At 42.8% G+C, this 21,833-nt stretch overlaps 34 non-coding genes across 34 annotated transcripts; all 34 read right to left on the bottom strand.

The window, feature by feature from the left end:
- Positions 1–20: 20 nt before the first annotated feature.
- trnac-gca (transfer RNA cysteine (anticodon GCA)) lies at positions 21–92 on the bottom strand. Its single transcript has one exon. It is a non-coding gene; the product is annotated as a tRNA-Cys (tRNA).
- A 1,447-nt stretch (positions 93–1,539) lies between these two features.
- trnac-gca (transfer RNA cysteine (anticodon GCA)) lies at positions 1,540–1,611 on the bottom strand. The gene has a single exon. It is a non-coding gene; the product is annotated as a tRNA-Cys (tRNA).
- Positions 1,612–1,798: 187 nt separating this feature from the next.
- trnac-gca (transfer RNA cysteine (anticodon GCA)) lies at positions 1,799–1,870 on the bottom strand. Its single transcript has one exon. It is a non-coding gene; the product is annotated as a tRNA-Cys (tRNA).
- A 638-nt stretch (positions 1,871–2,508) lies between these two features.
- On the bottom strand, positions 2,509–2,580 carry trnac-gca (transfer RNA cysteine (anticodon GCA)). The gene has a single exon. It is a non-coding gene; the product is annotated as a tRNA-Cys (tRNA).
- A 737-nt stretch (positions 2,581–3,317) lies between these two features.
- trnac-gca (transfer RNA cysteine (anticodon GCA)) lies at positions 3,318–3,389 on the bottom strand. Its single transcript has one exon. It is a non-coding gene; the product is annotated as a tRNA-Cys (tRNA).
- A 187-nt stretch (positions 3,390–3,576) lies between these two features.
- On the bottom strand, positions 3,577–3,648 carry trnac-gca (transfer RNA cysteine (anticodon GCA)). The gene has a single exon. It is a non-coding gene; the product is annotated as a tRNA-Cys (tRNA).
- Positions 3,649–4,363: 715 nt separating this feature from the next.
- On the bottom strand, positions 4,364–4,435 carry trnac-gca (transfer RNA cysteine (anticodon GCA)). Its single transcript has one exon. It is a non-coding gene; the product is annotated as a tRNA-Cys (tRNA).
- Positions 4,436–4,622: 187 nt separating this feature from the next.
- On the bottom strand, positions 4,623–4,694 carry trnac-gca (transfer RNA cysteine (anticodon GCA)). The gene has a single exon. It is a non-coding gene; the product is annotated as a tRNA-Cys (tRNA).
- A 273-nt stretch (positions 4,695–4,967) lies between these two features.
- On the bottom strand, positions 4,968–5,039 carry trnac-gca (transfer RNA cysteine (anticodon GCA)). The gene has a single exon. It is a non-coding gene; the product is annotated as a tRNA-Cys (tRNA).
- A 273-nt stretch (positions 5,040–5,312) lies between these two features.
- Positions 5,313–5,384, bottom strand: trnac-gca (transfer RNA cysteine (anticodon GCA)). Its single transcript has one exon. It is a non-coding gene; the product is annotated as a tRNA-Cys (tRNA).
- A 273-nt stretch (positions 5,385–5,657) lies between these two features.
- trnac-gca (transfer RNA cysteine (anticodon GCA)) lies at positions 5,658–5,729 on the bottom strand. Its single transcript has one exon. It is a non-coding gene; the product is annotated as a tRNA-Cys (tRNA).
- A 637-nt stretch (positions 5,730–6,366) lies between these two features.
- trnac-gca (transfer RNA cysteine (anticodon GCA)) lies at positions 6,367–6,438 on the bottom strand. The gene has a single exon. It is a non-coding gene; the product is annotated as a tRNA-Cys (tRNA).
- Positions 6,439–7,075: 637 nt separating this feature from the next.
- Positions 7,076–7,147, bottom strand: trnac-gca (transfer RNA cysteine (anticodon GCA)). The gene has a single exon. It is a non-coding gene; the product is annotated as a tRNA-Cys (tRNA).
- A 638-nt stretch (positions 7,148–7,785) lies between these two features.
- Positions 7,786–7,857, bottom strand: trnac-gca (transfer RNA cysteine (anticodon GCA)). The gene has a single exon. It is a non-coding gene; the product is annotated as a tRNA-Cys (tRNA).
- A 638-nt stretch (positions 7,858–8,495) lies between these two features.
- trnac-gca (transfer RNA cysteine (anticodon GCA)) lies at positions 8,496–8,567 on the bottom strand. Its single transcript has one exon. It is a non-coding gene; the product is annotated as a tRNA-Cys (tRNA).
- A 1,101-nt stretch (positions 8,568–9,668) lies between these two features.
- Positions 9,669–9,740, bottom strand: trnac-gca (transfer RNA cysteine (anticodon GCA)). The gene has a single exon. It is a non-coding gene; the product is annotated as a tRNA-Cys (tRNA).
- A 1,089-nt stretch (positions 9,741–10,829) lies between these two features.
- On the bottom strand, positions 10,830–10,901 carry trnac-gca (transfer RNA cysteine (anticodon GCA)). Its single transcript has one exon. It is a non-coding gene; the product is annotated as a tRNA-Cys (tRNA).
- A 188-nt stretch (positions 10,902–11,089) lies between these two features.
- trnac-gca (transfer RNA cysteine (anticodon GCA)) lies at positions 11,090–11,161 on the bottom strand. Its single transcript has one exon. It is a non-coding gene; the product is annotated as a tRNA-Cys (tRNA).
- Positions 11,162–11,435: 274 nt separating this feature from the next.
- On the bottom strand, positions 11,436–11,507 carry trnac-gca (transfer RNA cysteine (anticodon GCA)). The gene has a single exon. It is a non-coding gene; the product is annotated as a tRNA-Cys (tRNA).
- A 638-nt stretch (positions 11,508–12,145) lies between these two features.
- trnac-gca (transfer RNA cysteine (anticodon GCA)) lies at positions 12,146–12,217 on the bottom strand. The gene has a single exon. It is a non-coding gene; the product is annotated as a tRNA-Cys (tRNA).
- A 1,101-nt stretch (positions 12,218–13,318) lies between these two features.
- On the bottom strand, positions 13,319–13,390 carry trnac-gca (transfer RNA cysteine (anticodon GCA)). Its single transcript has one exon. It is a non-coding gene; the product is annotated as a tRNA-Cys (tRNA).
- Positions 13,391–14,479: 1,089 nt separating this feature from the next.
- trnac-gca (transfer RNA cysteine (anticodon GCA)) lies at positions 14,480–14,551 on the bottom strand. The gene has a single exon. It is a non-coding gene; the product is annotated as a tRNA-Cys (tRNA).
- A 188-nt stretch (positions 14,552–14,739) lies between these two features.
- trnac-gca (transfer RNA cysteine (anticodon GCA)) lies at positions 14,740–14,811 on the bottom strand. Its single transcript has one exon. It is a non-coding gene; the product is annotated as a tRNA-Cys (tRNA).
- Positions 14,812–15,085: 274 nt separating this feature from the next.
- trnac-gca (transfer RNA cysteine (anticodon GCA)) lies at positions 15,086–15,157 on the bottom strand. The gene has a single exon. It is a non-coding gene; the product is annotated as a tRNA-Cys (tRNA).
- Positions 15,158–15,794: 637 nt separating this feature from the next.
- Positions 15,795–15,866, bottom strand: trnac-gca (transfer RNA cysteine (anticodon GCA)). The gene has a single exon. It is a non-coding gene; the product is annotated as a tRNA-Cys (tRNA).
- A 1,101-nt stretch (positions 15,867–16,967) lies between these two features.
- trnac-gca (transfer RNA cysteine (anticodon GCA)) lies at positions 16,968–17,039 on the bottom strand. Its single transcript has one exon. It is a non-coding gene; the product is annotated as a tRNA-Cys (tRNA).
- A 187-nt stretch (positions 17,040–17,226) lies between these two features.
- trnac-gca (transfer RNA cysteine (anticodon GCA)) lies at positions 17,227–17,298 on the bottom strand. Its single transcript has one exon. It is a non-coding gene; the product is annotated as a tRNA-Cys (tRNA).
- A 637-nt stretch (positions 17,299–17,935) lies between these two features.
- trnac-gca (transfer RNA cysteine (anticodon GCA)) lies at positions 17,936–18,007 on the bottom strand. The gene has a single exon. It is a non-coding gene; the product is annotated as a tRNA-Cys (tRNA).
- Positions 18,008–19,096: 1,089 nt separating this feature from the next.
- trnac-gca (transfer RNA cysteine (anticodon GCA)) lies at positions 19,097–19,168 on the bottom strand. The gene has a single exon. It is a non-coding gene; the product is annotated as a tRNA-Cys (tRNA).
- A 189-nt stretch (positions 19,169–19,357) lies between these two features.
- Positions 19,358–19,429, bottom strand: trnac-gca (transfer RNA cysteine (anticodon GCA)). The gene has a single exon. It is a non-coding gene; the product is annotated as a tRNA-Cys (tRNA).
- A 274-nt stretch (positions 19,430–19,703) lies between these two features.
- On the bottom strand, positions 19,704–19,775 carry trnac-gca (transfer RNA cysteine (anticodon GCA)). The gene has a single exon. It is a non-coding gene; the product is annotated as a tRNA-Cys (tRNA).
- Positions 19,776–20,412: 637 nt separating this feature from the next.
- trnac-gca (transfer RNA cysteine (anticodon GCA)) lies at positions 20,413–20,484 on the bottom strand. The gene has a single exon. It is a non-coding gene; the product is annotated as a tRNA-Cys (tRNA).
- A 273-nt stretch (positions 20,485–20,757) lies between these two features.
- On the bottom strand, positions 20,758–20,829 carry trnac-gca (transfer RNA cysteine (anticodon GCA)). The gene has a single exon. It is a non-coding gene; the product is annotated as a tRNA-Cys (tRNA).
- A 638-nt stretch (positions 20,830–21,467) lies between these two features.
- Positions 21,468–21,539, bottom strand: trnac-gca (transfer RNA cysteine (anticodon GCA)). The gene has a single exon. It is a non-coding gene; the product is annotated as a tRNA-Cys (tRNA).
- Positions 21,540–21,833: the final 294 nt, after the last annotated feature.

Raw genomic sequence — 21,833 nt, forward strand, 5'->3', positions numbered from 1 at the left:
TCCTAATCTGCCAAATCCAGAGGGGGCACCCGGATTTGAACCGGGGACCTCTTGATCTGCAGTCAAATGCTCTACCACTGAGCTATACCCCCACATATTTAAAGAAACATGCTCTTTCATTGAGCCACACCACCACAGACTTCTGTGCTTAGAGCCAAAGATTAAGTTAGATCCTACGATTCAACAATATCAAACATTGACTGCTTCACTTGAACTCAAGTCTTTGGTTACTCCAAATCAGAATCAACAACTCTACAACTCAAAACCTCCAAATAAGACAAGTCCAAAGGGGGCACCCAGATTTGAAATGTGGATGGCTTGATTACAGACTCAAATGGTTTATAATCACATACAGAATCTTTCTATGTAGACATGTTTGCACTTATTCCTAATTTGCCAAATCCAAAGGGCCACCCGGATCTGCAGTCAAATGCTCTACCACTGAGCTATACCCCCACATCTTTGAAGAAACATGCTCTTTCATTGAGCCATACCCCCACAGACTTCTGTGCTTAGAGCCACAGATTAAGTTAGATCCTACGATTCAACAATATCAAACATTGACTGCTTCACTGTAAACTCAAGTCTTTGGTTACTCCAAATCAGAATCAACAACTCTACAACTCAAAACCTCCAAATAAGACAAGTCCAAAGGGGGCACCCAAATTATCCCTGCCGTACAGTATGAGCACAAAAAGGCAGGAAGATATTCCTAATCTGCCAAATCCAGAGGGGGCACCCGGATTTGAACCGGGGACCTCTTGATCTGAAGTCAAATGCTCTACCACTGAGCTATACCCCCACATATTTAAAGTAACATGCTCTTTCATTGAGCCACACCACCACAGACTTCTGTGCTTAGAGCCAAAGATTAAGTTAGATCCTACGATTCAACAATATCAAACATTGACTGCTTCACTTGAACTCAAGTCTTTGGTTACTCCAAATCAGAATCAACAACTCTACAACTCAAAACCTCCAAATAAGACAAGTCCAAAGGGGGCACCCAGATTTGAAATGTGGATGGCTTGATTACAGACTCAATTTGAACTCATGTCGTTGATTATGTCAAGCAAGCCAGATCCAAAATGTAGACCTATTGATCTGCAGACAAATGCTCTGTCATTGAGCTATAACCCCATACTGCATGAGCACAAACCACAAAAATGAACTTATGTCAAGGATTTGTTTATTCCTAATATGCCAAGCCCAAATTAGGCACATGGAATGAACCTGGGACATCTTGATCTGCAATCAAACGCCGTGCCATTGAGATATTACCCCGTACAACAGGGATAGGCAACTCCAGTCCTGGAGGGCCACTATCCTGCAGAGATTCGCTTCAGCCCTCATGAAAACTCACCTGCCTGTATCTGTCTAGTAATCCCGAAAACACTGATTGCCTTGTCCCAGTGAGTTTAATTAGGGTTGGAGCTAAACTCTGCAGGGCAGTGGCCCTCCAGGACCGAAGTTGCTTATCCCTGCCGTAAGGTATGAGCACTAAAAGGCAGGAAGATATTCCTAATCTGCCAAACCCATAGGGGGCACCCGGATTTGAACCGGGGACCTCTTGATCTGCAGTCAAATGCTCTACCACTGAGCTATACCCCCACACACTCCCTGGATCATAGCCACACACAAGATGACAGACTCACTTTTAGATAAGGATTTTGTATATGAAAAGAATGCCAGATACAAAAAAATTACCTAGCGAGAGGATGTGCCACTGAGGTATAATCACATGCAGAATCTTACTATATAGATAAGCATGCACTTAATCCTAATCTGCCAAATCCATAGAGGGCACCCGGATTTGAACCGGGGACCTCTTGATCTGCAGTCAAATGCTCTACCACTGAGCTATACCCCCACATCTCTGAAGAAACATGCTCTTTCATTGAGCCACACCCCCACAGACTTCTGTGCTTAGAGCCACAGATTAAGTTAGATCCTACGATTCAACAATATCAAACATTGACTGCTTCACTTGAACTCAAGTCTTTGGTTACTCCAAATCAGAATCAACAACTCTACAACTCAAAACCTCCAAATAAGACAAGTCCAAAGGGGGCACCCAGATTTGAAATGTGAATGGCTTGATTACAGACTCAAATGGTTTATAATCACATACAGAATCTTTCTATGTAGACATGTTTGCACTTATTCCTAATTTGCCAAATCCAAAGGGCCACCCGGATCTGCAGTCAAATGCTCTACCACTGAGCTATACCCCCACATCTTTGAAGAAACATGCTCTTTCATTGAGCCATACCCCCACAGACTTCTGTGCTTAGAGCCACAGATTAAGTTAGATCCTACGATTCAACAATATCAAACATTGACTGCTTCACTGTAAACTCAAGTCTTTGGTTACTCCAAATCAGAATCAACAACTCTACAACTCAAAACCTCCAAATAAGACAAGTCCAAAGGGGGCACCCAAATTATCCCTGCCGTACAGTATGAGCACAAAAAGGCAGGAAGATATTCCTAATCTGCCAAATCCAGAGGGGGCACCCGGATTTGAACCGGGGACCTCTTGATCTGCAGTCAAATGCTCTACCACTGAGCTATACCCCCACATATTTAAAGTAACATGCTCTTTCATTGAGCCACACCACCACAGACTTCTGTGCTTAGAGCCAAAGATTAAGTTAGATCCTACGATTCAACAATATCAAACATTGACTGCTTCACTTGAACTCAAGTCTTTGGTTACTCCAAATCAGAATCAACAACTCTACAACTCAAAACCTCCAAATAAGACAAGTCCAAAGGGGGCACCCAGATTTGAAATGTGGATGGCTTGATTACAGACTCAATTTGAACTCATGTCGTTGATTATGTCAAGCAAGCCAGATCCAAAATGTAGACCTATTGATCTGCAGACAAATGCTCTGTCATTGAGCTATAACCCCATACTGCATGAGCACAAACCACAAAAATGAACTTATGTCAAGGATTTGTTTATTCCTAATATGCCAAGCCCAAATTAGGCACATGGAATGAACCTGGGACATCTTGATCTGCAATCAAACGCCGTGCCATTGAGATATTACCCCGTACAACAGGGATAGGCAACTCCAGTCCTGGAGGGCCACTATCCTGCAGAGATTCGCTTCAGCCCTCATGAAAACTCACCTGCCTGTATCTGTCTAGTAATCCCGAAAACACTGATTGCCTTGTCCCAGTGAGTTTAATTAGGGTTGGAGCTAAACTCTGCAGGGCAGTGGCCCTCCAGGACCGAAGTTGCTTATCCCTGCCGTAAGGTATGAGCACTAAAAGGCAGGAAGATATTCCTAATCTGCCAAACCCATAGGGGGCACCCGGATTTGAACCGGGGACCTCTTGATCTGCAGTCAAATGCTCTACCACTGAGCTATACCCCCACACACTCCCTGGATCATAGCCACACACAAGATGACAGACTCACTTTTAGATAAGGATTTTGTATATGAAAAGAATGCCAGATACAAAAAAATTACCTAGCGAGAGGATGTGCCACTGAGGTATAATCACATGCAGAATCTTACTATATAGATAAGCATGCACTTAATCCTAATCTGCCAAATCCATAGAGGGCACCCGGATTTGAACCGGGGACCTCTTGATCTGCAGTCAAATGCTCTACCACTGAGCTATACCCCCACATCTCTGAAGAAACATGCTCTTTCATTGAGCCACACCCCCACAGACTTCTGTGCTTAGAGCCACAGATTAAGTTAGATCCTACGATTCAACAATATCAAACATTGACTGCTTCACTTGAACTCAAGTCTTTGGTTACTCCAAATCAGAATCAACAACTCTACAACTCAAAACCTCCAAATAAGACAAGTCCAAAGGGGGCACCCAGATTTGAAATGTGAATGGCTTGATTACAGACTCAAATGGTTTATAATCACATACAGAATCTTTCTATGTAGACATGTTTGCACTTATTCCTAATTTGCCAAATCCAAAGGGCCACCCGGATCTGCAGTCAAATGCTCTACCACTGAGCTATACCCCCACATCTTTGAAGAAACATGCTCTTTCATTGAGCCATACCCCCACAGACTTCTGTGCTTAGAGCCACAGATTAAGTTAGATCCTACGATTCAACAATATCAAACATTGACTGCTTCACTTGAACTCAAGTCTTTGGTTACTCCAAATCAGAATCAACAACTCTACAACTCAAAACCTCCAAATAAGACAAGTCCAAAGGGGGCACCCAAATTATCCCTGCCGTACAGTATGAGCACAAAAAGGCAGGAAGATATTCCTAATCTGCCAAATCCAAAGGGGGCACCCAAATTATCCCTGCCGTAAGGTATGAGCACAAAAAGGCAGGAAGATATTCCTAATCTGCTAAATCCATAGGGGGCACCCGGATTTGAACCGGGGACCTCTTGATCTGCAGTCAAATGCTCTACCACTGAGCTATACCCCCACACACTCCCTGGATCATAGCCACACATAAGATGACAGACTCACTTTTAGATAAGGATTTTGGATATGAAAAGAATGCCAGATACAAAAAAATTACCTAGCGAGAGGATGTGCCACTGAGGTATAATCACATGCAGAATCTTACTATATAGATAAGCATGCACTTAATCCTAATCTGCCAAATCCATAGGGGGCACCCGGATTTGAACCGGGGACCTCTTGATCTGCAGTCAAATGCTCTACCACTGAGCTATACCCCCACATCTTTAAAGAAACATGCTCTTTCATTGAGCCACACCCCCACAGACTTCTATGCTTAGAGCCAAAGATTAAGTTAGATCCTACGATTCAACAATATCAAACATTGACTGCTTCACTTGAACTCAAGTCTTTGGTTACTCCAAATCAGAATCAACAACTCTACAACTCAAAACCTCCAAATAAGACAAGTCCAAAGGGGGCACCCAAATTATCCCTGCCGTACAGTATGAGCACAAAAAGGCAGGAAGATATTCCTAATCTGCCAAATCCAGAGGGGGCACCCGGATTTGAACCGGGGACCTCTTGATCTGCAGTCAAATGCTCTACCACTGAGCTATACCCCCACATGTTTAAAGAAACATGCTCTTTCATTGAGCCACACCACCACAGACTTCTGTGCTTAGAGCCAAAGATTAAGTTAGATCCTACGATTCAACAATATCAAACATTGACTGCTTCACTTGAACTCAAGTCTTTGGTTACTCCAAATCAGAATCAACAACTCTACAACTCAAAACCTCCAAATAAGACAAGTCCAAAGGGGGCACCCAAATTATCCCTGCCGTACAGTATGAGCACAAAAAGGCAGGAAGATATTCCTAATCTGCCAAATCCATAGGGGGCACCCGGATTTGAAATGGGGACCTCTTGATCTGCAGTCAAATGCTCTACCACTGAGCTATACCCCCACATCTTTGGAGAAACATGCTCTTTCATTGAGCCACACCCCCACAGACTTCTGTGCTTAGAGCCAAAGATTAAGTTAGATCCTACGATTCAACAATATCAAACATTGACTGCTTCACTTGAACTCAAGTCTTTGGTTACTCCAAATCAGAATCAACAACTCTACAACTCAAAACCTCCAAATAAGACAAGTCCAAAGGGGGCACCCAAATTATCCCTGCCGTACAGTATGAGCACAAAAAGGCAGGAAGATATTCCTAATCTACCAAATCCAGAGGGGGCACCCGGATTTGATCCGGGGACCTCTTGATCTGCAGTCAAATGCTCTACCACTGAGCTATACCCCCACATATTTAAAGAAACATGCTCTTTCATTGAGCCACACCACCACAGACTTCTGTGCTTAGAGCCAAAGATTAAGTTAGATCCTACGATTCAACAATATCAAACATTGACTGCTTCACTTGAACTCAAGTCTTTGGTTACTCCAAATCAGAATCAACAACTCTACAACTCAAAACCTCCAAATAAGACAAGTCCAAAGGGGGCACCCAGATTTGAAATGTGAATGGCTTGATTACAGACTCAAATGGTTTATAATCACATACAGAATCTTTCTATGTAGACATGTTTGCACTTATTCCTAATTTGCCAAATCCAAAGGGCCACCCGGATCTGCAGTCAAATGCTCTACCACTGAGCTATACCCCCACATCTTTGAAGAAACATGCTCTTTCATTGAGCCATACCCCCACAGACTTCTGTGCTTAGAGCCACAGATTAAGTTAGATCCTACGATTCAACAATATCAAACATTGACTGCTTCACTTGAACTCAAGTCTTTGGTTACTCCAAATCAGAATCAACAACTCTACAACTCAAAACCTCCAAATAAGACAAGTACAAAGGGGGCACCCAAATTATCCCTGCCGTACAGTATGAGCACAAAAAGGCAGGAAGATAATCCTAATCTGCCAAATCCATAGGGGGCACCCGGATTTGAACTGGGGACCTCTTGATCTGCAGTCAAATGCTCTACCACTGAGCTATACCCCCACATCTTTGGAGAAACATGCTCTTTCATTGAGCCACACCCCCACAGACTTCTGTGCTTAGAGCCACAGATTAAGTTAGATCCTACGATTCAACAATATCAAACATTGACTGCTTCACTTGAACTCAAGTCTTTGGTTACTCCAAATCAGAATCAACAACTCTACAACTCAAAACCTCCAAATAAGACAAGTCCAAAGGGGGCACCCAGATTTGAAATGTGGATGGCTTGATTACAGACTCAAATGGTTTATAATCACATACAGAATCTTTCTATGTAGACATGTTTGCACTTATTCCTAATTTGCAAAATCCAAAGGGCCACCCGGATCTGCAGTCAAATGCTCTACCACTGAGCTATACCCCCACATCTTTGAAGAAACATGCTCTTTCATTGAGCCATACCCCCACAGACTTCTGTGCTTAGAGCCACAGATTAAGTTAGATCCTACGATTCAACAATATCAAACATTGACTGCTTCACTTGAACTCAAGTCTTTGGTTACTCCAAATCAGAATCAACAACTCTACAACTCAAAACCTCCAAATAAGACAAGTCCAAAGGTGGCACCCAAATTATCCCTGCCGTACAGTATGAGCACAAAAAGGCAGGAAGATATTCCTAATCTGCCAAATCCAGAGGGGGCACCCGGATTTGAACCGGGGACCTCTTGATCTGCAGTCAAATGCTCTACCACTGAGCTATACCCCCACATATTTAAAGAAACATGCTCTTTCATTGAGCCACACCACCACAGACTTCTGTGCTTAGAGCCAAAGATTAAGTTAGATCCTACGATTCAACAATATCAAACATTGACTGCTTCACTTGAACTCAAGTCTTTGGTTACTCCAAATCAGAATCAACAACTCTACAACTCAAAACCTCCAAATAAGACAAGTCCAAAGGGGGCACCCAGATTTGAAATGTGGATGGCTTGATTACAGACTCAAATGGTTTATAATCACATACAGAATCTTTCTATGTAGACATGTTTGCACTTATTCCTAATTTGCCAAATCCAAAGGGCCACCCGGATCTGCAGTCAAATGCTCTACCACTGAGCTATACCCCCACATCTTTGAAGAAACATGCTCTTTCATTGAGCCATACCCCCACAGACTTCTGTGCTTAGAGCCACAGATTAAGTTAGATCCTACGATTCAACAATATCAAACATTGACTGCTTCACTGTAAACTCAAGTCTTTGGTTACTCCAAATCAGAATCAACAACTCTACAACTCAAAACCTCCAAATAAGACAAGTCCAAAGGGGGCACCCAAATTATCCCTGCCGTACAGTATGAGCACAAAAAGGCAGGAAGATATTCCTAATCTGCCAAATCCAGAGGGGGCACCCGGATTTGAACCGAGGACCTCTTGATCTGCAGTCAAATGCTCTACCACTGAGCTATACCCCCACATATTTAAAGAAACATGCTCTTTCATTGAGCCACACCACCACAGACTTCTGTGCTTAGAGCCAAAGATTAAGTTAGATCCTACGATTCAACAATATCAAACATTGACTGCTTCACTTGAACTCAAGTCTTTGGTTACTCCAAATCAGAATCAACAACTCTACAACTCAAAACCTCCAAATAAGACAAGTCCAAAGGGGGCACCCAGATTTGAAATGTGGATGGCTTGATTACAGACTCAAATGGTTTATAATCACATACAGAATCTTTCTATGTAGACATGTTTGCACTTATTCCTAATTTGCCAAATCCAAAGGGCCACCCGGATCTGCAGTCAAATGCTCTACCACTGAGCTATACCCCCACATCTTTGAAGAAACATGCTCTTTCATTGAGCCATACCCCCACAGACTTCTGTGCTTAGAGCCACAGATTAAGTTAGATCCTACGATTCAACAATATCAAACATTGACTGCTTCACTGTAAACTCAAGTCTTTGGTTACTCCAAATCAGAATCAACAACTCTACAACTCAAAACCTCCAAATAAGACAAGTCCAAAGGGGGCACCCAAATTATCCCTGCCGTACAGTATGAGCACAAAAAGGCAGGAAGATATTCCTAATCTGCCAAATCCAGAGGGGGCACCCGGATTTGAACCGGGGACCTCTTGATCTGCAGTCAAATGCTCTACCACTGAGCTATACCCCCACATATTTAAAGAAACATGCTCTTTCATTGAGCCACACCACCACAGACTTCTGTGCTTAGAGCCAAAGATTAAGTTAGATCCTACGATTCAACAATATCAAACATTGACTGCTTCACTTGAAGTCAAGTCTTTGGTTACTCCAAATCAGAATCAACAACTCTACAACTCAAAACCTCCAAATAAGACAAGTCCAAAGGGGGCACCCAGATTTGAAATGTGGATGGCTTGATTACAGACTCAAATGGTTTATAATCACATACAGAATCTTTCTATGTAGACATGTTTGCACTTATTCCTAATTTGCCAAATCCAAAGGGCCACCCGGATCTGCAGTCAAATGCTCTACCACTGAGCTATACCCCCACATCTTTGAAGAAACATGCTCTTTCATTGAGCCATACCCCCACAGACTTCTGTGCTTAGAGCCACAGATTAAGTTAGATCCTACGATTCAACAATATCAAACATTGACTGCTTCACTGTAAACTCAAGTCTTTGGTTACTCCAAATCAGAATCAACAACTCTACAACTCAAAACCTCCAAATAAGACAAGTCCAAAGGGGGCACCCAGATTTGAAATGTGGATGGCTTGATTACAGACTCAATTTGAACTCATGTCGTTGATTATGTCAAGCAAGCCAGATCCAAAATGTAGACCTATTGATCTGCAGACAAATGCTCTGTCATTGAGCTATAACCCCGTACTGCATGAGCACAAACCACAAAAATGAACTTATGTCAAGGATTTGTTTATTCCTAATATGCCAAGCCCAAATTAGGCACATGGAATGAACCTGGGACATCTTGATCTGCAATCAAACGCCGTGCCATTGAGATATTACCCCGTACAGCAGGGATAGGCAACTGCAGTCCTGGAGGGCCACTATCCTGCAGAGATTTGCTTCAGCCCTCATGAAACTCACCTGCCTGTATCTATCTAGTAATCCCGAAAACACTGATTGCCTTGTCCCAGTGAGTTTAATTAGGGTTGGAGCTAAACTCTGCAGGGCAGTGGCCCTCCAAGACCGAAGTTGCTTATCCCTGCCGTAAGGTATGAGCACTAAAAGGCAGGAAGATATTCCTAATCTGCCAAATCCAGAGGGGGCACCCGGATTTGAACCGGGGACCTCTTGATCTGCAGTCAAATGCTCTACCACTGAGCTATACCCCGACATATTTAAAGAAACATGCTCTTTCATTGAGCCACACCCCCACAGACTTCTGTGCTTAGAGCCAAAGATTAAGTTAGATCCTACGATTCAACAATATCAAACATTGACTGCTTCACTTGAACTCAAGTCTTTGGTTACTCCAAATCAGAATCAACAACTCTACAACTCAAAACCTCCAAATAAGACAAGTCCAAAGGGGGCACCCAGATTTGAAATGTGGATGGCTTGATTACAGACTCAAATGGTTTATAATCACATACAGAATCTTTCTATGTAGACATGTTTGCACTTATTCTTAATTTGCCAAATCCAAAGGGGCACCCGGATCTGCAGTCAAATGCTCTACCACTGAGCTATACCCCCACATCTTTGAAGAAACATGCTCTTTCATTGAGCCATACCCCCACAGACTTCTGTGCTTAGAGCCACAGATTAAGTTAGATCATACGATTCAACAATATCAAACATTGACTGCTTCACTGTAAACTCAAGTCTTTGGTTACTCCAAATCAGAATCAACAACTCTACAACTCAAAACCTCCAAATAAGACAAGTCCAAAGGGGGCACCCAGATTTGAAATGTGGATGGCTTGATTATGTGGATGGCTTGATTATGTCAAGCAAGCCAGATCCAAAATGTAGACCTATTGATCTGCAGACAAATGCTGTGTCATTGAGCTATAACCCCGTACTGCATGAGCACAAACCACAAAAAATGAACTTATGTCAAGGATTTGTTTATTCCTAATATGCCAAGCCCAAATTAGGCACATGGAATGAACCTGGGACATCTTGATCTGCAATCAAACGCCGTGCCATTGAGATATTACCCCGTACAGCAGGGATAGGCAACTGCAGTCCTGGAGGGCCACTATCCTGCAGAGATTCGCTTCAGCCCTCATGAAAACTCACCTGCCTGTATCTATCTAGTAATCCCGAAAACACTGATTGCCTTGTCCCAGTGAGTTTAATTAGGGTTGGAGCTAAACTCTGCAGGGCAGTGGCCCTCCAGGACCGAAGTTGCTTATCCCTGCCGTACAGTATGAGCACTAAAAGGCAGGAAGATATTCCTAATCTGCCAAATCCATAGGGGGCACCCGGATTTGAACCGGGGACCTCTTGATCTGCAGTCAAATGCTCTACCACTGAGCTATACCCCCACACACTCCCTGGATCATAGCCACACACAAGATGAAAGACTCACTTTTAGATAAGGATTTTGTATATGAAAAGAATGCCAGATACAAAAAAAATTACCTAGCGAGAGGATGTGCCACTGAGGTATAATCACATGCAGAATCTTACTATATAGATAAGCATGCACTTAATCCTAATCTGCCAAATCCATAGGGGGCACCCGGATTTGAACCGGGGACCTCTTGATCTGCAGTCAAATGCTCTACCACTGAGCTATACCCCCACATCTTTGAAGAAACATGCTCTTTCATTGAGCCATACCCCCACAGACTTCTGTGCTTAGAGCCACAGATTAAGTTAGATCCTACGATTCAACAATATCAAACATTGACTGCTTCACTGTAAACTCAAGTCTTTGGTTACTCCAAATCAGAATCAACAACTCTACAACTCAAAACCTCCAAATAAGACAAGTCCAAAGGGGGCACCCAAATTATCCCTGCCGTACAGTATGAGCACAAAAAGGCAGGAAGATATTCCTAATCTGCCAAATCCAGAGGGGGCACCCGGATTTGAACCGGGGACCTCTTGATCTGCAGTCAAATGCTCTACCACTGAGCTATACCCCCACATATTTAAAGAAACATGCTCTTTCATTGAGCCACACCACCACAGACTTCTGTGCTTAGAGCCAAAGATTAAGTTAGATCCTACGATTCAACAATATCAAACATTGACTGCTTCACTTGAACTCAAGTCTTTGGTTACTCCAAATCAGAATCAACAACTCTACAACTCAAAACCTCCAAATAAGACAAGTCCAAAGGGGGCACCCAGATTTGAAATGTGGATGGCTTGATTACAGACTCAAATGGTTTATAATCACATACAGAATCTTTCTATGTAGACATGTTTGCACTTATTCCTAATTTGCCAAATCCAAAGGGCCACCCGGATCTGCAGTCAAATGCTCTACCACTGAGCTATACCCCCACATCTTTGAAGAAACATGCTCTTTCATTGAGCCATACCCCCACAGACTTCTGTGCTTAGAGCCACAGATTAAGTTAGATCCTACGATTCAACAATATCAAACATTGACTGCTTCACTGTAAACTCAAGTCTTTGGTTACTCCAAATCAGAATCAACAACTCTACAACTCAAAACCTCCAAATAAGACAAGTCCAAAGGGGGCACCCAAATTATCCCTGCCGTACAGTATGAGCACAAAAAGGCAGGAAGATATTCCTAATCTGCCAAATCCAGAGGGGGCACCCGGATTTGAACCGGGGACCTCTTGATCTGCAGTCAAATGCTCTACCACTGAGCTATACCCCCACATATTTAAAGAAACATGCTCTTTCATTGAGCCACACCACCACAGACTTCTGTGCTTAGAGCCAAAGATTAAGTTAGATCCTACGATTCAACAATATCAAACATTGACTGCTTCACTTGAAGTCAAGTCTTTGGTTACTCCAAATCAGAATCAACAACTCTACAACTCAAAACCTCCAAATAAGACAAGTCCAAAGGGGGCACCCAGATTTGAAATGTGGATGGCTTGATTACAGACTCAAATGGTTTATAATCACATACAGAATCTTTCTATGTAGACATGTTTGCACTTATTCCTAATTTGCCAAATCCAAAGGGCCACCCGGATCTGCAGTCAAATGCTCTACCACTGAGCTATACCCCCACATCTTTGAAGAAACATGCTCTTTCATTGAGCCATACCCCCACAGACTTCTGTGCTTAGAGCCACAGATTAAGTTAGATCCTACGATTCAACAATATCAAACATTGACTGCTTCACTGTAAACTCAAGTCTTTGGTTACTCCAAATCAGAATCAACAACTCTACAACTCAAAACCTCCAAATAAGACAAGTCCAAAGGGGGCACCCAGATTTGAAATGTGGATGGCTTGATTACAGACTCAATTTGAACTCATGTCGTTGATTATGTCAAGCAAGCCAGATCCAAAATGTAGACCTATTGATCTGCAGACAAATGCTCTGTCATTGAGCTATAACCCCGTACTGCATGAGCACAAACCACAAAAATGAACTTATGTCAAGGATTTGTTTATTCCTAATATGCCAAGCCCAAATTAGGCACATGGAATGAACCTGGGACATCTTGATCTGCAATCAAACGCCGTGCCATTGAGATATTACCCCGTACAGCAGGGATAGGCAACTGCAGTCCTGGAGGGCCACTATCCTGCAGAGATTTGCTTCAGCCCTCATGAAACTCACCTGCCTGTATCTATCTAGTAATCCCGAAAACACTGATTGCCTTGTCCCAGTGAGTTTAATTAGGGTTGGAGCTAAACTCTGCAGGGCAGTGGCCCTCCAAGACCGAAGTTGCTTATCCCTGCCGTAAGGTATGAGCACTAAAAGGCAGGAAGATATTCCTAATCTGCCAAATCCAGAGGGGGCACCCGGATTTGAACCGGGGACCTCTTGATCTGCAGTCAAATGCTCTACCACTGAGCTATACCCCGACATATTTAAAGAAACATGCTCTTTCATTGAGCCACACCCCCACAGACTTCTGTGCTTAGAGCCAAAGATTAAGTTAGATCCTACGATTCAACAATATCAAACATTGACTGCTTCACTTGAACTCAAGTCTTTGGTTACTCCAAATCAGAATCAACAACTCTACAACTCAAAACCTCCAAATAAGACAAGTCCAAAGGGGGCACCCAGATTTGAAATGTGGATGGCTTGATTACAGACTCAAATGGTTTATAATCACATACAGAATCTTTCTATGTAGACATGTTTGCACTTATTCTTAATTTGCCAAATCCAAAGGGGCACCCGGATCTGCAGTCAAATGCTCTACCACTGAGCTATACCCCCACATCTTTGAAGAAACATGCTCTTTCATTGAGCCAAACCCCCACAGACTTCTGTGCTTAGAGCCACAGATTAAGTTAGATCATACGATTCAACAATATCAAACATTGACTGCTTCACTGTAAACTCAAGTCTTTGGTTACTCCAAATCAGAATCAACAACTCTACAACTCAAAACCTCCAAATAAGACAAGTCCAAAGGGGGCACCCAGATTTGAAATGTGGATGGCTTGATTATGTGGATGGCTTGATTATGTCAAGCAAGCCAGATCCAAAATGTAGACCTATTGATCTGCAGACAAATGCTGTGTCATTGAGCTATAACCCCGTACTGCATGAGCACAAACCACAAAAAATGAACTTATGTCAAGGATTTGTTTATTCCTAATATGCCAAGCCCAAATTAGGCACATGGAATGAACCTGGGACATCTTGATCTGCAATCAAACGCCGTGCCATTGAGATATTACCCCGTACAGCAGGGATAGGTAACTGCAGTCCTGGAGGGCCACTATCCTGCAGAGATTCGCTTCAGCCCTCATGAAAACTCACCTGCCTGTATCTATCTAGTAATCCCGAAAACACTGATTGCCTTGTCCCAGTGAGTTTAATTAGGGTTGGAGCTAAACTCTGCAGGGCAGTGGCCCTCCAGGACCGAAGTTGCTTATCCCTGCCGTACAGTATGAGCACTAAAAGGCAGGAAGATATTCCTAATCTGCCAAATCCATAGGGGGCACCCGGATTTGAACCGGGGACCTCTTGATCTGCAGTCAAATGCTCTACCACTGAGCTATACCCCCACACACTCCCTGGATCATAGCCACACACAAGATGAAAGACTCACTTTTAGATAAGGATTTTGTATATGAAAAGAATGCCAGATACAAAAAAAATTACCTAGCGAGAGGATGTGCCACTGAGGTATAATCACATGCAGAATCTTACTATATAGATAAGCATGCACTTAATCCTAATCTGCCAAATCCATAGGGGGCACCCGGATTTGAACCGGGGACCTCTTGATCTGCAGTCAAATGCTCTACCACTGAGCTATACACCCACTTCTTTAAAGAAACATGCTCTTTCATTGAGCCATACCCCCACAGACTTCTGTGCTTAGAGCCACAGATTAAGTTAGATCCTACGATTCAACAATATCGAACATTGACTGCTTCACTGTAAACTCAAGTCTTTGGTTACTCCAAATCAGAATCAACAACTCTACAACTCAAAACCTCCAAATAAGACAAGTCCAAAGGGGGCACCCAAATTATCCCTGCCGTACAGTATGAGCACAAAAAGGCAGGAAGATATTCCTAATCTACCAAATCCAGAGGGGGCACCCGGATTTGAACCGGGGACCTCTTGATCTGCAGTCAAATGCTCTACCACTGAGCTATACCCCCACATATTTAAAGAAACATGCTCTTTCATTGAGCCACACCACCACAGACTTCTGTGCTTAGAGCCAAAGATTAAGTTAGATCCTACGATTCAACAATATCAAACATTGACTGCTTCACTTGAACTCAAGTCTTTGGTTACTCCAAATCAGAATCAACAACTCTACAACTCAAAACCTCCAAATAAGACAAGTCCAAAGGGGGCACCCAGATTTGAAATGTGGATGGCTTGATTACAGACTCAAATGGTTTATAATCACATACAGAATCTTTCTATGTAGACATGTTTGCACTTATTCCTAATTTGCCAAATCCAAAGGGCCACCCAGATCTGCAGTCAAATGCTCTACCACTGAGCTATACCCCCACATCTTTGAAGAAACATGCTCTTTCATTGAGCCATACCCCCACAGACTTCTGTGCTTAGAGCCACAGATTAAGTTAGATCCTACGATTCAACAATATCAAACATTGACTGCTTCACTTGAACTCAAGTCTTTGGTTACTCCAAATCAGAATCAACAACTCTACAACTCAAAACCTCCAAATAAGACAAGTACAAAGGGGGCACCCAAATTATCCCTGCCGTATAGTTTGAGCACAAAAAGGCAGGAAGATAATCCTAATCTGCCAAATCCATAGGGGGCACCCGGATTTGAACTGGGGACCTCTTGATCTGCAGTCAAATGCTCTACCACTGAGCTATACCCCCACATCTTTGGAGAAACATGCTCTTTCATTGAGCCACACCCCCACAGACTTCTGTGCTTAGAGCCAAAGATTAAGTTAGATCCTACGATTCAACAATATCAAACATTGACTGCTTCACTTGAACTCAAGTCTTTGGTTACTCCAAATCAGAATCAACAACTCTACAACTCAAAACCTCCAAATAAGACAAGTCCAAAGGGGGCACCCAGATTTGAAATGTGGATGGCTTGATTACAGACTCAAATGGTTTATAATCACATACAGAATCTTTCTATGTAGACATGTTTGCACTTATTCCTAATTTGCCAAATCCAAAGGGCCACCCGGATCTGCAGTCAAATGCTCTACGACTGAGCTATACCCCCACATCTTTAAAGAAACATGCTCTTTCATTGAGCCACACCCCCACAGACTTCTATGCTTAGAGCCAAAGATTAAGTTAGATCCTACAATTCAACAATATCAAACATTGACTGCTTCACTTGAACTCAAGTCTTTGGTTACTCCAAATCAGAATCAACAACTCTACAACTCAAAACCTCCAAATAAGACAAGTCCAAAGGGGGCACCCAGATTTGAAATGTGGATGGCTTGATTACAGACTCAATTTGAACTCATGTCGTTGATTATGTCAAGCAAGCCAGATCCAAAATGTAGACCTATTGATCTGCAGACAAATGCTCTGTCATTGAGCTATAACCCCGTACTGCATGAGCACAAACCACAAAAATGAACTTATGTCAAGGATTTGTTTATTCCTAATATGCCAAGCCCAAATTAGGCACATGGAATGAACCTGGGACATCTTGATCTGCAATCAAACACCATGCCATTGAAATATTACCCCGTACAGCAGGGATAGGCAACTGCAGTCCTGGAGGGCCACTATCCTGCAGAGATTCGCTTCAGCCCTCATGAAAACTCACCTGCCTGTATCTATCTAGTAATCCCGAAAACACTGATTGCCTTGTCCCAGTGAGTTTAATTAGGGTTGGGGCTAAACTCTGCAGGGCAGTGGCCCTCCAGGACCGAAGTTGCTTATCCCTGCCGTAAGGTATGAGCACTAAAAGGCAGGAAGATATTCCTAATCTGCCAAATCCATAGGGGGCACCCGGATTTGAACCGGGGACCTCTTGATCTGCAGTCAAATGCTCTACCACTGAGCTATACCCCCACACACTCCCTGGATCATAGCCACACACAAGATGACAGACTCACTTTTAGATAAGGATTTTGTATATGAAAAGAATGCCAGATACAAAAAAATTACCTAGCGAGAGGATGTGCCACTGAGGTATAATCACATGCAGAATCTTACTATATAGATAAGCATGCACTTAATCCTAATCTGCCAAATCCATAGGGGGCAACCGGATTTGAACCGGGGACCTCTTGATCTGCAGTCAATTGCTCTACCACTGAGCTATACCCCCACATCTTTAAAGAAACATGCTCTTTCATTGAGCCACACCCCCACAGACTTCTATGCTTAGAGCCAAAGATTAAGTTAGATCCTACGATTCAACAATATCAAACATTGACTGCTTCACTTGAACTCAAGTCTTTGGTTACTCCAAATCAGAATCAACAACTCTACAACTCAAAACCTCCAAATAAGACAAGTCCAAAGGGGGCACCCAGATTTGAAATGTGGATGGCTTGATTACAGACTCAAATGGTTTATAATCACATACAGAATCTTTCTATGTAGACATGTTTGCACTTATTCCTAATTTGCCAAATCCAAAGGGCCACCCGGATCTCCAGTCAAATGCTCTACCACTGAGCTATACCCCCACATCTTTGAAGAAACATGCTCTTTCATTGAGCCATACCCCCACAGACTTCTGTGCTTAGAGCCACAGATTAAGTTAGATCCTACGATTCAACAATATCAAACATTGACTGCTTCACTTGAACTCAAGTCTTTGGTTACTCCAAATCAGAATCAACAACTCTACAACTCAAAACCTCCAAATAAGACAAGTCCAAAGGGGGCACCCAAATTATCCCTGCCGTACAGTATGAGCACAAAAAGGCAGGAAGATATTCCTAATCTGCCAAATCCATAGGGGGCACCCGGATTTGAAAAGGGGACCTCTTGATCTGCAGTCAAATGCTCTACCACTGAGCTATACCCCCACATCTTTGGAGAAACATGCTCTTTCATTGAGCCACACCCCCACAGACTTCTGTGCTTAGAGCCAAAGATTAAGTTAGATCCTACGATTCAACAATATCAAACATTGACTGCTTCACTTGAACTCAAGTCTTTGGTTACTCCAAATCAGAATCAACAACTCTACAACTCAAAACCTCCAAATAAGACAAGTCCAAAGGGGGCACCCAGATTTGAAGTGTGGATGGCTTGATTACAGACTCGAATGGTTTATAATCACATACAGAATCTTTCTATGTAGACATGTTTGCACTTATTCCTAATTTGCCAAATCCAAAGGGGCACCCGGATCTGCAGTCAAATGCTCTACCACTGAGCTATACCCCCACATCTTTGAAGAAACATGCTCTTTCATTGAGCCATACCCCCACAGACTTCTGTGCTTAGAGCCACAGATTAAGTTAGATCATACGATTCAACAATATCAAACATTGACTGCTTCACTGTAAACTCAAGTCTTTGGTTACTCCAAATCAGAATCAACAACTCTACAACTCAAAACCTCCAAATAAGACAAGTCCAAAGGGGGCACCCAGATTTGAAATGTGGATGGCTTGATTATGTGGATGGCTTGATTATGTCAAGCAAGCCAGATCCAAAATGTAGACCTATTGATCTGCAGACAAATGCTCTGTCATTGAGCTATAACCCCGTACTGCATGAGCACAAACCACAAAAAATGAACTTATGTCAAGGATTTGTTTATTCCTAATATGCCAAGCCCAAATTAGGCACATGGAATGAACCTGGGACATCTTGATCTGCAATCAAACGCCGTGCCATTGAGATATTACCCCGTACAGCAGGGATAGGCAACTGCAGTCCTGGAGGGCCACTATCCTGCAGAGATTCGCTTCAGCCCTCATGAAAACTCACCTGCCTGTATCTATCTAGTAATCCCGAAAACACTGATTGCCTTGTCCCAGTGAGTTTAATTAGGGTTGGAGCTAAACTCTGCAGGGCAGTGGCCCTCCAGGACCGAAGTTGCTTATCCCTGCCGTACAGTATGAGCACTAAAAGGCAGGAAGATATTCCTAATCTGCCAAATCCATAGGGGGCACCCGGATTTGAACCGGGGACCTCTTGGTCTGCAGTCAAATGCTCTACCACTGAGCTATACCCCCACACACTCCCTGGATCATAGCCACGAACAAAGATGAAAGACTCACTTTTAGATAAGGATTTTGTATATGACAAGAATGCCAGATACAAAAAAAATTACCTAGCGAGAGGATGTGCCACTGAGGTATAATCACATGCAGAATCCCACTATATAGATAAGCATGCACTTAATCCTAATCTGCCAAATCCATAGGGGGCACCCGGATTTGAACCGGGGACCTCTTGATCTGCAGTCAAATGCTCTACCACTGAGCTATACACCTACTTCTTTAAAGAAACATGCTCTTTCATTGAGCCATACCCCCACAGACTTCTGTGCTTAGAGCCACAGATTAAGTTAGATCCTACGATTCAACAATATCAAACATTGACTGCTTCACTGTAAACTCAAGTCTTTGGTTACTCCAAATCAGAATCAACAACTCTACAACTCAAAACCTCCAAATAAGACAAGTCCAAAGGGGGCACCCAAATTATCCCTGCCGTACAGTATGAGCACAAAAAGGCAGGAAGATATTCCTAATCTACCAAATCCAGAGGGGGCACCCGGATTTGAACCGGGGACCTCTTGATCTGCAGTCAAATGCTCTACCACTGAGCTATACCCCCACATATTTAAAGAAACATGCTCTTTCATTGAGCCACACCACCACAGACTTCTGTGCTTAGAGCCAAAGATTAAGTTAGATCCTACGATTCAACAATATCAAACATTGACTGCTTCACTTGAACTCAAGTCTTTGGTTACTCCAAATCAGAATCAACAACTCTACAACTCAAAACCTCCAAATAAGACAAGTCCAAAGGGGGCACCCAGATTTGAAATGTGGATGGCTTGATTACAGACTCAAATGGTTTATAATCACATACAGAATCTTTCTATGTAGACATGTTTGCACTTATTCCTAATTTGCCAAATCCAAAGGGCCACCCGGATCTGCAGTCAAATGCTCTACCACTGAGCTATACCCCCACATCTTTGAAGAAACATGCTCTTTCATTGAGCCATACCCCCACAGACTTCTGTGCTTAGAGCCACAGATTAAGTTAGATCCTACGATTCAACAATATCAAACATTGACTGCTTCACTTGAACTCAAGTCTTTGGTTACTCCAAATCAGAATCAACAACTCTACAACTCAAAACCTCCAAATAAGACAAGTACAAAGGGGGCACCCAAATTATCCCTGCCGTACAGTATGAGCACAAAAAGGCAGGAAGATAATCCTAATCTGCCAAATCCATAGGGGGCACCCGGATTTGAACTGGGGACCTCTTGATCTGCAGTCAAATGCTCTACCACTGAGCTATACCCCCACATCTTTGGAGAAACATGCTCTTTCATTGAGCCACACCCCCACAGACTTCTGTGCTTAGAGCCAAAGATTAAGTTAGATCCTACGATTCAACAATATCAAACATTGACTGCTTCACTTGAACTCAAGTCTTTGGTTACTCCAAATCAGAATCAACAACTCTACAACTCAAAACCTCCAAATAAGACAAGTCCAAAGGGGGCACCCAAATTATCCCTGCCGTACAGTATGAGCACAAAAAGGCAGGAAGATATTCCTAATCTGCCAAATCCAGAGGGGGCACCCAGATTTGAACCGGGGACCTCTTGATCTGCAGTCAAATGCTCTACCACTGAGCTATACCCCCACATATTTAAAGAAACATGCTCTTTCATTGAGCCACACCACCACAGACTTCTGTGCTTAGAGCCAAAGATTAAGTTAGATCCTACGATTCAACAATATCAAACATTGACTGCTTCACTTGAACTCAAGTCTTTGGTTACTCCAAATCAGAATCAACAACTCTACAACTCAAAACCTCCAAATAAGACAAGTCCAAAGGGGGCACCCAGATTTGAAATGCGGATGGCTTGATTACAGACTCAAATGGTTTATAATCACATACAGAATCTTTCTATGTAGACATGTTTGCACTTATTCCTAATTTGCCAAATCCAAAGGGCCACCCGGATCTGCAGTCAAATGCTCTACCACTGAGCTATACCCCCACATCTTTGAAGAAACATGCTCTTTCATTGAGCCATACCCCCACAGACTTCTGTGCTTAGAGCCACAGATTAAGTTAGATCCTACGATTCAACAATATCAAACATTGACTGCTTCACTGTAAACTCAAGTCTTTGGTTACTCCAAATCAGAATCAACAACTCTACAACTCAAAACCTCCAAATAAGACAAGTCCAAAGGGGGCACCCAAATTATCCCTGCCGTACAGTATGAGCACAAAAAGGCAGGAAGATATTCCTAATCTGCCAAATCCAGAGGGGGCACCCGGATTTGAACCGGGGACCTCTTGATCTGCAGTCAAATGCTCTACCACTGAGCTATACCCCCACATATTTAAAGAAACATGCTCTTTCATTGAGCCACACCACCACAGACTTCTGTGCTTAGAGCCAAAGATTAAGTTAGATCCTACGATTCAACAATATCAAACATTGACTGCTTCACTTGAACTCAAGTCTTTGGTTACTCCAAATCAGAATCAACAACTCTACAACTCAAAACCTCCAAATAAGACAAGTCCAAAGGGGGCACCCAGATTTGAAATGTGGATGGCTTGATTACAGACTCAAATGGTTTATAATCACATACAGAATCTTTCTATGTAGACATGTTTGCACTTAT

This window comes from Carassius gibelio, chromosome A11, assembly GCF_023724105.1.
Source record: "Carassius gibelio isolate Cgi1373 ecotype wild population from Czech Republic chromosome A11, carGib1.2-hapl.c, whole genome shotgun sequence".
NCBI classification, from domain to species: Eukaryota; Metazoa; Chordata; class Actinopteri; order Cypriniformes; family Cyprinidae; genus Carassius; species Carassius gibelio.